Source organism: Puma concolor, chromosome B2, assembly GCF_028749965.1.
Source record: "Puma concolor isolate L17-30 chromosome B2, mPumCon1.1.hap2, whole genome shotgun sequence".
In the NCBI taxonomy this organism is placed as follows: Eukaryota; Metazoa; Chordata; class Mammalia; order Carnivora; family Felidae; genus Puma; species Puma concolor.
The window spans coordinates 83186729-83199122 of record NC_141671.1 but is presented as its reverse complement, the minus strand read 5'-3'; the positions used below and the strand labels follow the sequence as shown (position 1 = coordinate 83199122).

Below are 12394 nucleotides of genomic sequence, written 5' to 3'. Positions count from 1 at the left end.
CTCAACAACAGCCCAGAGGTGAACATTTCAGAAAAAAAAAATGGAGGAATTCTACCGTCCTTAACATGCCTTCCATCTTTGGGTGTGAGGTGACAGTTCTGGTTATCACTACTTCCCAGGCAAAAAGAAGTGAGGGGGGGAAAAAAGGAATGGAAAGCAACCAGAAAAACAGAAATAGAGCAAATCTCTCTCAATCCCATCTCATCCAAAAAGTAGTCACATGATAAACATCAAGGTGCAAGAGGCTAAGAAATGTAATTTCTTGCTAGGTGGATTTTTGCTAGGATCAAATAGATATTGGAGGGCATTATCAGTTTCTGACACAAATTAGGAAAGAAAATCTGTGAAAGAGGTATGACTACAGAGAACACTAGTAAGTAATGACCACCACATGCAGTCATGTGGATCACTAAGATATTGCTGGGATGATCTGTTACCCACAGTGAATTGGGAGCAAAGGCCTATTCATATATTGGAAGGAATCCCCAAACCCAAGAGTAGAACTCAGCAGAGCTGTGTTTCTAAGCACTCAAGACATGGATGTTAAGCCAGAGACTAACTGTGGTTATTATTTTTGTTAATTTCTGTGCCCTCCAGACTGAAGAGAATGTTCTGGGGAATATCACTGATATCAACTAAAATTGTCATAACTGTACATATATACAAATACCCCCTGTCTGTGTGAAAATAGTTCCTGAGTATACATTACTAGTGCTTAGGTATTGGTTTCAGATAGAGAGGGATGTTAAAAAAGCTAAATCTATTGGTTACTAAGCTTTACATAGGGAGAGATCGGACAGCAAAGGATATAAATAATTGCATTATCAGATACCATATTATAAGTTCGGCTGCTTTCATATTTGAGAGTTTTTCACCATATGAGTTTCTTTTCTGGCATGATTTTTATTATATTTTCCATTTTAGTATATTTTTAGTAACTTTTTTCTAGTCAGTTTCCATTGATCCAAGTAAAATTACCTATTTCCTCGGGGCGCCTGGGTGGCACAGTCGGTTAAGCGTCCAACTTCAGCCGGGTCACGGTCTCGCGGTTCGTGAGTTCGAGCCCCGTGTCAGGCTCTGGGCTGATGGCTCAGAGCCTGGAGACTGTTTCCGATTCTGTGTCTCCCTCTCTCTCTGCCCCTCCCCTGTTCATGCTCTGTCTCTCTCTGTCCCAAAAATAAATAAACGTTGAAAAAAAAAATTTTTTAAATAAAAAAAATAAAAAAAAAAATTACCTATTTCCTGTTAATCCATTGCTCTAAACTGTCAAGAAAGGATTTCCCTGAAAATTCTTGTGTTTAGACACATGACTTACAGATTGCCTCAGGATGATCTATACAATATTTTTTTCTTTATAATTGTTATCAAGCATTTATAAAGCAGCCAGTTTATATTATATACTTGTACGCATTTTGTGAACCTGTGGCATATTCCTTGAAAAATCGATCTTCCCCTAAGTCATTTGATTTAGTTGAAGAGGTTCAAAATGGTATATAGCCAACAAGTGTCCCTCCCACCTCAGCACCCTAAGGACTGGCTCCAGCAAGAGGCAACACAGGTGAGATGAAGGAAGAGAGCCAGTCTACAACCAATTTTGTTTGAGTTATACATAATTATTCCTGGGATATGAGAGTGGTCTCACATAGTGCTTAGGTAGGAATTTAATCTAATTTACTACTAAAATACTAAGAAAATTTAAATGGCTCCCTATGTTAGTTATCAAGGAATGACAATGACCCTGGTGATTGAGATAAGGAGATGCTGAAGGAGGAAGCTCTACCACTGGCTGGGCCAGCCACTCTCTCTCTTCCCCATCCTATACTTGCCTTCTCCAAGTTCCCTGTGAACCCACTGGTTTCCCTGTCAGATAAAGAAGGACTTTCTCACATCCTGATTCAGTCTTGACTAAGGTAAGCCGTACCTAAGTTGCACTACTTAAATAATTTTATATGTATTTAAAACTCTGTACCCCCTATTTATTCCTTTAAAAACATACAGTGAGCACCTGCTATACACCAAGCTCTATTCTAGGCACAAGAGAGGCAGCAATGAGAAGACAGGGAAGGTGTCTTCACTGATAGAATTTCCATTTTATGGTTTTGCTCTCTGAATGATCTTTACTGTAGCCTAAACCTGAAGTGCTAACCCTTGCCTTCCCACATGGATTCCCAAATATCAGCTGAAATTTTTCCACTTGAGCACAGGAACTCATTTTGATAACAGGACCTATATGTTTGAGCTCCCAACCAAGACCCATACTTCATAGGATAATCCCCTAGCTTTCATCTCTACTCTAAGGTTGTACTCTAATAAATCTATTTTCCAATTCTTTCCTACAACTTGAATCCCACCTAACTCATGCCAGTTTCCTGAGTTAAAATCCAGAGACATTTTATTAACTCCAAATGGTCCAAAGTTTGGGACTGGGTGTCCACCAATATTTGGCCCATCTAGTCTTTGAACGTCACATTACTAGGTCCCTATTTTTATACATAAATCACTAGTTGGGACCCACCAATACCTCATATAGGAGTTGTGAATGCTGACTATTTTCCTGACCATTCCTAGAGATTGTTAAGTCCTCATGGATTCTATGCCTTGCCTATTTGGTTGAACATCTTCCTTTGTTTCCCATATTGGGACAAACATCCCTGTTCCTACCCTAGTTTATGTTGTTAATTCATACATGTCTGTGTTATCAAGAAGAAAATTGTGGACACAACTATAGCGACAGAAACCCCTGCACCTGTCTCCCAATCCCTTCAAGGATATAGGATTATGGGGCGCCTGGGTGGCGCAGTCGGTTAAGCGTCGGACTTCAGCCAGGTCACGATCTCGTGGTCCGTGAGTTCGAGCCCCGCGTCAGGCTCTGGGCTGATGGCTCAGAGCCTGGAGCCTGTTTCCGATTCTGTGTCTCCCTCTCTCTCTGCCCCTCCCCCGTTCATGCTCTGTCTCTCTCTGTCCCAAAAATAAATAAACGTTGAAAAAAAAAATTAAAAAAAAAAAGGATATAGATTATGCACTATTTGTAAATTGTCATCCCAGGTTTATTACCACACAATGGAATGGAAATCTTTCCAATTGTGACTGATGTAAACACTATAAGTTTCTCTGGACCTTAGCTCTGTTATAATAGCAATCATTCTGGAAACACCATACTCAAAATTAATGTGCTGCTACATTGGTCTAAAGGCCACTAAAAGTAGCATTTGGTCATGAGCTAGTATTTTATTCAAATCCAACATGTTAGAAAAACACCACACATCAAAAAAATTAACCTTAAAGCAAAATATTTTAATTTAATTATATTGTCCTTTGCTCTGTGTTTTTATCTATAAGCGCATTGCTAACTGATGCCATAACTTATTTCAGCTCTTTCCTTAGTAAAGTGTAACATATCCATCATGCTGAAACACTTAAGTTACAGGCAGTTTACTCACATTAGATCTCATTAGCAATTACACTAGTGTTCAAAATACATTACCTCATTTGTCTCATAGCCCTTATAGTTTTTTACATAATGAATTAGACCAATTAGTCCCACATGACAGAAGGAAATCTTAAATAACACTGTCCTTACTTTAAGACAAGCTTGACTGAAGTGCAATGAAAGAAACTATAAAATTAATTTGTTTTGTAAAATGGATAGCAAAAAGAATTAGATAACCAAACTTCAAGCTAAATGTTTGGTAGGGGTTAGGCATGAGAGAGAGAGAGAGAGAGAGAGAAGTAGCAAAAGAAAAGACAATGCCTCACTCAGTTTTTTGCAAGACATAAATTCATTATTTGCATAGCTAAGAGCCATGTTTAAATGTCCAAACTAACTTGCTTATAGACTTTTCAATTGAGACTATTATTGTCCTATGGGAAAAAAAAACTTGCTGATTGTAATCAGCCAAGAAATTTACAGCTATTGCACCAATCAATAGCTAGAGATTTTTGGAAGCACAAAGTTAGCTTTCTATCCACATGTTCATTTTACCAATACAAGTTGTTTCTTATTGTCCCTGATACTTCCTTCAAATGACTCTTTTCAACATCAAATTCAATTTCCTTTCCACTGTTAGTATCTCTTTCTTCAAACTTCAGACAGAATCATAAAACACACAGAGTTGATAGGTGTTACCTAAACAAGAGTGCATCTTAACCTGAGAAAGCAGATTCCCAGCATGCCATCTATGTACCCCCTGACCCTATAAGGAGACTGTGCCTTATTAGTCATCAGCATGGCAATTATCTGTTTTCTTTGTAGATCATAATTGCTTTCCTCACTGTTCGATCAAGGACTGTCATGCAATGAAATGACTGTGGACTGGTTAACTAGTTGGAAGTGCCCCCAGTCTTCCATTTATGGACATAATAAATTGTATCACCCAAGGAGTCAACAGAAGATACAAATCTGGTAGCAAATCAGTTCCTAAAAATATGCCCAGGAACCTAGAGGCAAAATCTGACCCAATCATTCTTCTTTAATCAAGGTGACTCTTAATACACTATGCTTTTTTTAATGTCCTAGTAGTTAAAGATAATTTAGAACTGAAGGGGGGAGTGAAATAAAGTTTCTGGGTCAATAGGGAAACAGGTTTTCAGAGAAATCTCACACTATAAAATGAATTTTCCTTCTCCTTCTAAACCAAGTATCCTCTTCAAAGGATGTGTACATTAGAGAAAATAAATCACCAAGACAGTAGAATTAGAGTCTTTTGAACACGCCTGATTGGAAAGCTCATTTTCCTCTTCCTACCATCTCTCCTGCTTTTACAAAAATATTTCACACACAAAATGTTATCTACTAGACTTCACTACCGCATGTGCCTTATGTTCAAATTACATCTTTTAAACTGGCACAGTTTTTTTTTTTTTTAATTAGGCTTTTGAAAATGCTTATTGCTGGCAGTTTGGAAAATATTGACTCTGGTATTTGTCATTCAGAGTTGAACTCAGAGAGTCAAGAACTTTCCAAGTTAACTTTTCTTTTGCTCAACTCCCACAGTTCCACAAAAGTTCTCATTATACCTGGTGGGCAACTCAGGGATCTTGTGCAGCTGAGTTAGGACAAAATAGAAATGCTAATTCAGAATTTGCATCCTTAAGAGACCTTCAATATTGCCTTAAAAGCTCAAAAATGACCCAATTTTACCAAATGAAAAATGCAGTATGTCCTCTACACAGGTGGTTGGAAACTCATTTCAAATTTGTCTTTATTAATGAACTCCTGATATTCAGCTCTTTGCTAGTCACATTTGGAAATCCCTAAAATTACATGAAATAGATCTTTTCTAGAAGACTTTGCAGTCTATATAGGGAAGCCACTTATGCATGCAAAACAAATTAAAAATTATATCAGAAATTATAACCTAAGGTGACAATTGACACTAATAAGAAAAGATTAAATTGAGACAAAGAAGACGGGAAAATGGCACTGATTATCCTTAACATGGGAAATGCCGGAAAGGATTTGGCTATTTGGATATGGTTCAGGGATCCCATATGTTCTCTCAAGAGAATTTTTAACTTTGCCTAATTGATCTCCAAGCAGAATTCAGTCCTTCTCATGTTTAAGAGCATCCCTGGCACAAAGAGGCCTGTGGCTCCCATCTGCCCTCAATAAGCAACTCACACTATGTGGCCCAGAGTCTTTGCACAATGAGGCTCTCCTGAAGAAGCAGGCAGAGTATGCTTTCTGCCAGCCAGAATCCAGTGGTCATTAGAAACAGTGAATCAGAATTATTACTCTCAAACTTTAAGTTTATTTATTTATTTTGAGAGAGGCAGAGACAATGTGAGTGGCAGAGGGGCAGAGAGAGAGGGAGAGAGAGAATCTCAAGCAAGCTCCATACTGTCAGCACAGAGCCTGATGCAGGGCTTGAACTCACAAAACCATGGGATCATGACCTGAGCGAAAACCAAGAGCCAGACACTTAACCAACTGAGCCACCCAAGTGCCCCTCAAACTTTTTCTAATATTTATCCCATTAATTTTTTTAATTATAAAGTCCCATTGGCTTTTTTGCTTTCTCTGATAGCAATCAAAAGCAAAATAATGCAGACAAGTCCCCAATGATTGCTCAAATATGTGATATGCCTATGTGGTATCTCAGCATTACCTTGTACACTTAGGACAAGTCAGAGAATTCATTTCAAGTCCTGTGATTTATTAAGATGTTATAGTGTAAGTACCCTCTCCTTTCATTTCCAAGACCAGTGGATTTGCAGTGACAGATCTATGTTATTTGGGTTTCATTATCATGAATCTAGGTCTCCACAATGACATATATAGCCTATATCCAGGGGAAGACTGTTCCTCTAACCTAACCTAGACAAGAATAACAGCAATAATAATATTGGGCATTTATTGCATAATTCTTATGTGTTAATTTCTGCACCATGAAATTTATATGTAATTGTTCATTTAATCTTCAAAATCATGCTGTAAACTCACTCTTCTACCTCTATTTTATGGATAGGAACCAAGGCTCATAGAGTTTAAATGACTTACTCAAGGCCACTTAAAGTAGTTGCACAAGAGATTTCTAATTCATTTCTGGTGCTGGGGCTGGCATCACTGTCGTTCATTGTTGGAGGATGAAAACCAAGTTTTGCTTCTTCTTTTTCTCACAAAAGGGTTCCTGTCCATTTTTTTGTCTGTCAGAGAGTCCCATAAGACACTTTAAAGGAGAATGTTGCTTCTGCTCCATAAACTCTGAAGACTATGGAAAGGCCTCCTTCAGAATCATAAAATCTTAAAGTTGAAAGAAACCTTAAATATTAACTAGACCCAAAGTCAAAGCTTTTAAAAATGTCCTTAACATCAACCAATTCCTTATCAGCAGAACATAATTAGAAGTGATAAACCTAATTTTAAGTCTAGGTGGTGATTCTTTTCATGTTAACCTCACATAGCTGCCATGTGACTTTAAACAATTGTCTCCCTCAATTACTTAGAATAGTATAGATGTTACAAAGATGTTGTACCAAATAAATTCCAAAATTTCTGAGGCTCAACATGTTCATCATTAATGTTAGTCTAGGGTGGGCATATCTGGATAGCAAGTGGCTTTTCTCCACAGGGTGACTGAGGAAACAAGGCTTCTTTGGATCTCATGGTTTCACCTTCCTCTGAGATCTCAGCATCCTCTGCTTCTAGCCAGTGGAAGGGGAAATGAGGTGGACAAGACATTCTAGTGTATTCAAGTACAAGTGACATCTATTTTTTTCTCACATTCCATTGTTAAAAACTGGTAACATGGCTGCACCTGGATGTAAAGGATGGGAAATGTATTCCCTGTTGGGTATATGCTTCCAAGCAAAAACACCACTCACTGGAAGGGAGATCATATTTTTTGGTGGACAGTTCACTATCTTTGCCACATGCCTTCTAAATAGTAAGTTCCAGTTTCAAACATCCGCTGGTGAGTTGAAGTTGGAAGACTGTCCTAAACTTCAAAACTTGAGTTTAGTGGATTATACTATTTTCCTGACACTTTGCTTCCTACCTTAAAAGAATCATACATCCATGCCCATTGTCATGAGCCTGTATGAACTATTTCCCATTATAGGCAAAGACAACATCCCCACACATTGATGTTCAGCATGGTGAAATGATTGGCTTTGGCCAATGAATGAAGATGAAAGTGATAGGTGCCAGTTCTATGATAAGACCTTAAGAAAATTTATTTGTCTGTTCATCTCCTTGTTTCCCTGCCACCCCAGGTGAGAACATGCCACAAGTTGTCACTCTTTCCGGAACAAGGAGTTATGTGGAACAAACCTGAATCCAACCTACAATCTAAAACCAAGCCCAGCTGATTTCAGCCAAACCCTACAAAATCTGTAAAATAAATAAATAAATAAATAAATAAATAAATAAATAAATAAGTATGTATGTATGTATGTTAAAAAATAAAAGTGACTATTTGTTTTGTAAACCATGAAGGTTTGTAGCTTTGTTTGTTATGCAGCATTACCCCGGGAATAGTTGACTAACACAATGAGATTTGATCATTCTATAAGTAATTAACCATTGGCCTTCTAGGAAGGACTCTGTGGGCAGTGATAAGCTTGGATCTTAAAGAAACCAAAGATTTGACCCCCCAAAAAAGTGTTTTCCATTGATGTGCCTAGAAGACTTTCATTTTTCCTAAGAATTCCAGAAAAAGTACTTTATTTAATCTTTAATCATCAGGGGAGAGTAGTTCCTCTTCAGGAATAAGCCCAAAAATCCATACAGAAGAGGTAGATACACCAATATCAGAACCCACTTTTTAGGCCAAGGTGCCACTACAGACATTCATTCCTCAAGCCAGTGGGGTACAACTATGAAAAAATAAAACTTCCCGAGACTTAGTGTTCCTATCAAAATCCCTAGCCTCTTGAGCCATGTATACATAAGCTATAACAATATAGAATTTTTGCTTTCATTTCTCACAGAAACATTTTCACATACATAAAGATTCGGTCTGTAGCAATGTGTTTACCTAATCCAACTGATTCAAAGAATAATAAAACATCTTTTGTCTCCCCAAAAGCTGAATTGTTACATCCCAGAATGGGCTCTAGGTTATAGCTGAAGATGACAAGGGGACTGGAGCACTATCTTCCTAGGTATTTGGGTGTCAAAAGAGATGAAAGTAGAACTTGACAACTTTGGGTGGTAGAAATGTGGGGCTATCTGGCTCCTGGAAAGCTTTTATCAGCATAACAAAATATTAGAGTTAGGACTCAGGCCCATTTCATGTCCAAGGACTTCGTTCTAGGAGGAGAAGTCACAGCTGCCTCTTTACCCTTCAATCTTCATTTAAGGAGGGTATGGCCCTCACATAGGACATGTGACTTGGTTTTCATCACTGTGCCCCAGGGATAAGACCTGATGCAAGACAGGCTGACACACGTATTACTCACTGTGAAGTAATTCATAAGAAATCTTTCTCTGATCCCTAGAATTTCATATGCACATTCAGGATAAAATTAAAAAAGATGGATATTAAAAACCAAACACTAAACTAAAGAGTGAAAAATGACCTTTGCCTCTTTTATAATTTTTAATTACTTTAAAGTCATCTGATTTTGGCCTTGTTTTCAGGGTAACTAATACTAAGTATGTGCCCTGTTTTGGTCTGAAGAGTCCTGAATAGGAGACAAGTATAGACTGGACATGAACTGAATCTCATATCTCAACAGCCAGCAAGGAACTAAAGCATCCTGCTAGCAACCACTGTATGAGCTTATAAGCAGATCCTTCAGCCATGGTCAACACATCAGATGACTGCTCCCTGACCCCCACCAACAAGTTAAATCTTAAGAGAGATCCTGAGCTAGAACTACCCAGCTAGGCCACTCCAGGACGCCTACACCTCTTGTGTGAAATAATACACACTTACTGTTTTTAACTGCCAGGTTTTGGGGTAGCTGACTAGATAACTAGTACACACATGTAAAACATTTTTGTGGAGTATAATCAGACCTCAATAAACGTTAACTTTCTACTAATCAATAATACTATGTTACTTATCTCCTAATCAGGATACTTTATCCCCTGCACCCTCTCCCTTAGCCCCCACATACCATTTCAGAAGTCCTTAAAAGCAAAGAGAGAGTATATCAGAGGCAATATTTTAAAAGGTAATGACCCAGAATATTCCAAACTAACAAAAGAGACCACACCATAGATCCAAGAAGCCCAAGATATTCCAGCAAGCTAAATAAAAATGGTATTCATATCTATACATATCACGGCAAGACTACAGAAGGCTGAAGTGAAATAAAAAGTCTCAAAAGCATCCAGAGAATAAAAAAACATCTTCTAAAATGTCATCACTTAACTGCTGACTTGTTCTGAAGCACCAATGTAAACCATAAGAGAACGGAATGATATCTGTATTCTGTCCACCGAGAATTCTATACCAACTGAAAATATCTTTCAAGAATGCAAGCAAAATTAAAGACATTTTCAGACAAACAAAATACTGAGAGAGCAAACTACCAGCACATTTAAACTAAAGGAAATTCTAGGGGTGCCTGGATGGCTCAAGTCAGTTAAGTGACCGACCCTTGATATCTGCTCAGGTCATGATCTCACAGTTCCTGAGATCAAGCCCTGCACAGGGCTCACACAGGACATGGAGCCTGCTTGGGATTCTCTCTCTCCCTCTTCCCCTCCCCTGCTAGCACTCTCTCTCTCCCTAAATAAACAAACAAATAAATAAATAGGAATTCTAATGGGTATACTTCAAGTACAAGGAAATCTGGCTTAGATGTGGGTTCTGAGAAACAAGGACTGAAAAGAAAACAAAAAGTTGTAGTATTTAGGAAACCTTTAAAAAATAACTAAATAAATGTCTTCTGTGGATAAAAGAGAATTAAAATACACAACAGTTATGTAGAAGTTGGGAGGGAATAAACAAAATTAAAGTAGTGTAAGTTGTTGTGTTTTATCCACAATTGCATTTAGACATTAGAAAGTTAAGAAGGGATATCATAATTTCCAGAGTAATCACTCAAAAAAGAAAAGTGCATACATTTTGAAATATTATGGGTAGAAGTAGAAATATAAAGAATCACTTCAAAAGAAAGCCAGGAAGCAGACAAAACATTCAATAAGTATGATAAATGGAGAGCACAAAATAAAATGTTGGATTTCAACCTTATATATAGGCAATTATATGAAATACAAATGCATTAACTGTTCTAGTTAAGAGGCTGATTTTCACACTGGGGAAAAATACTGCAATCTAATTATATGCCCTTTATAAAAGACAAATCTAAGACGTAAAATCTATAAAACGTGAAAATAAAAAGATGAAAAATATAGAACACAAACACCATTCAAAAAGAAAACTTGTATAGCTATATAAATATTTTAAAATGGACATTAAGGCAAAAGACTGTTAGAAATAGAAAGGCCCAATATATATAGATAAAAAGAATTGTATTCATCTTGAAGATACAATAATTTTTACTTTGTGGGCACCTAATACCATAGTTACCAAAATGTATAAAGCTAAAGAAAAAATCTCAAATATAAAAAGGCAAATACACATTCATGATGGTTGATTTTAACATTTTTATCAATGACTGATAAAATAGGGGAAAAACCTTTAATGGGTATATTTAGAACACTGCACCTAACAACTGCATTATGCATATCTTTTTTAAGCACACATGGAACATTTACAAAACTTGAGCATAAACTGGGTCACAGGGTTAAGTCCCAACGGCTTTCAAAGGATTATAATAACACATAGTATGTTCTCTGGTCAAAGTGGAATTACTCTAGAATAAAAGACAACGACCTTAAACATGAAAATATACGGAAATAAACTTCTAACTGTCCCATAAGTCAAAGAAGAAATCATGACAGAATTTAGGAAGTATTCTAAACTGAATGATAATGTATTACAACTTAAACTTGAGGTGATGCAGTCAAAGCAGTATTTAGAAGAAAAAAATGTTGATTACATGTGTTTATTAATTTTAAAAATGTCTCAAAATTAATATAGTAAACATCCATACAAAAAGTTAAAAGAAATCCAACAAAAGTAGAATGAAGGAGATAAAGAAATAAAAATAAGATAAAAATTAATAGAATAGGCAAACAAACATGTAATAGATAAGATAAAGAAATCTAAGTTGGTTCTTTGAAAACATTAAAGAAAGCACAAATAACCATTACCAGGAAAGAAAAAGGAGACACCACTTTATATCCTGCAAATTTCTTTTTCCTTCTTTTTTTTGTGACAGATCAGTGCTTACTTTTATTTTTTTCCTTGACTTACACATTTTATTTATTTTATTTTTTTAAGTAAATATACCTTATTGCAAATTTATTTTTAAAAGAAGCTATTGTAAACAGTTGTAAGTCAATAGATTTGAGAATCAAGTGCTCGCTTCGGCAGCACATATACTAAAATTGGAACGATACAGAGAAGATTAGCATGGCCCCTGCGCAAGGATGACACGCAAAAAAAAAAAAAAAAAAGAAGAAGAAGAAGAAAGAAAAAGAAAATCAAGGTGAAATGGATAATTATACAGAAAAAAATAATTTTGCAAAATAGACTTAAAAAATAGAAAATATCAATAGTTATATAATTATTAAAGACACTGAATCAGTACTCAAAAATCTTTCCACAAAGAAAACTTTAAGCTATGATTACTTCTCTGGCAATTTCTATCAGACATTCAAACAGCAATAATTCCAATGCGGCCCAAATTCATCTAGAAAATAGGAGGTGGAGAATGAAACACTTTGCCAACCTCATTAGGTTAGTATAATCTTGATAACAAAGCCTGCACAGAAAATAGGAGAAAAATATTTACAAGCCAAACTCACTCATGAACATAAATCCAAACACACTAAATACAATAGTAGCAAATAAAACCCAGCCTATATAACACA

General features: G+C 36.5%; 1 long non-coding RNA gene and 1 other non-coding gene across 2 annotated transcripts in view; one reads left to right on the top strand and one right to left on the bottom strand.

Annotated features, from left to right (window-relative positions):
• The window catches only part of LOC147581085 (uncharacterized), a 591397-nt gene that overhangs the window by 182580 nt on the left and 396423 nt on the right, over positions 1–12394 (bottom strand). The gene's annotated exons all lie outside the window — the stretch shown is intronic.
• LOC112863054 (U6 spliceosomal RNA) lies at positions 11879–11985 on the top strand. Its single transcript, XR_003223871.2, has one exon. It is a non-coding gene; the product is annotated as a U6 spliceosomal RNA (small nuclear RNA).